A 1,360-nucleotide genomic window follows, 5' to 3' on the forward strand; every position below is an offset into this window, starting at 1 on the left:
ATCCTTGGGGGGCCCCAGTGTTCAGTGTGATGGTGCTGGATGTGTTGCTGCCGACCCGAACTGCCTGAGGTCTTCCAGTCAGAAAGTCCAACAGCCAGTTGCACAGCGAAGTGTTGAGCCCCAGCTGGACCAGTTTGTGAATGAGCTGTTGAGGGATGATTGTGTTGAATTTAATTACTTGCCCCAAAATTGACAATCTCCTTGGAATTGTCAATAAGTGTTCTTTAGTTTAAATGCTGTGAGCTACTCAAAGCTGCTAGTTGGTTCAGGCTTGTGGCGCCAGGATCTGATTTACGAACATCCTGTGTCTTGGGCCTCTCTGTGGAATTCGGCTCCTCGTGTTTCAACTGTTCTTTATCAAATCTTAAATTGTCTGATTCGGTCTGATACACTACACTAGTTAAAGTGATAGTTCACCTAAAAATAAAAATTCAGCCATCATTTACTAACCCTCAAGTTGCTATAAAACTGTTTGAGTTTCTTTCTTCTGTTGAACACAAAACAAGGTATTTTGAAGAAGTTGACGGTAGCCACTGACTTCCACAGTATGGAAAAAATATAATATTTTTTCTAAATACATTCTTCAAAATACCTTCTTTTGTGTTCAACAGAAGAAAGGCACAAGTGGATGGTGAGAAATGATCACAGGTTTTTCTTTTTTTGGGTGACAAATCCCTTTAAAGGGGTTATATGATGCCCATTTTCCACAAGTTGATATTATTCTTTAGGGTCTTAATAAAAAGTCTGTAACATAGTTTGGTTAAAATTTCTAGGTAGTGTAAAAAACACCCTTTTTACCCAGTCAAAAACAGCTCTTTTCAGAGCATGCAGGTTTGTAGCATTTTCCTTTAAATGTTAATGAGCTCTGCTGACCCCGCCCCTCTCTTCCGAGCTGCTCTCAGAGAGACTGTTTACTTTAGCCGCATTCATCTTGAAACTTGCTAATTAGCACATTATTAGGAAAGGCGATTTGCAAAGATTAATTACAAAAAAAACTTACAATCATTTCTTCTGTAGGTGAAGCTGGATCACGAATGATTCGCGCGAACATCAGACGCATTTATGTAGATCGGGGGTGCATTCCCTTCAAAAACAAGTGTAATCCACTGCGTCTTCAGCGGCTCAGATGTCAGGAGTATATGACGACTGCTGTTCATTATTACATCCAACAACAGAACACCTCAATCGCTTAGGAGTCATTCTTGTCTACAACTGCTCCAGCGGTGAAACAATGGCGGACTGATGACAGCTCACTCAGGGCAGGTCTAAGGTAAGACACCAGTCCAGTCTGTGCTCAAACGCTACTGTCAATCAAACTATCGTGGGAGGGGCCTGTCTGTGTGACATCACACAGACAGGC

The 1,360-nt window shown here is 41.7% G+C and overlaps 1 protein-coding gene across 2 annotated transcripts in view; it reads right to left on the reverse strand.

Annotated features, from left to right (window-relative positions):
- abca3b (ATP-binding cassette, sub-family A (ABC1), member 3b) overlaps positions 1-1,360 on the reverse strand; it is a 66,444-nt gene that overhangs the window by 63,568 nt on the left and 1,516 nt on the right. The window lies entirely within an intron of this gene.

Source organism: Sinocyclocheilus anshuiensis, unplaced genomic scaffold, assembly GCF_001515605.1.
Source record: "Sinocyclocheilus anshuiensis isolate Anshui unplaced genomic scaffold, SAMN03320099.WGS_v1.1 scaffold1075, whole genome shotgun sequence".
In the NCBI taxonomy this organism is placed as follows: domain Eukaryota; kingdom Metazoa; phylum Chordata; class Actinopteri; order Cypriniformes; family Cyprinidae; genus Sinocyclocheilus; species Sinocyclocheilus anshuiensis.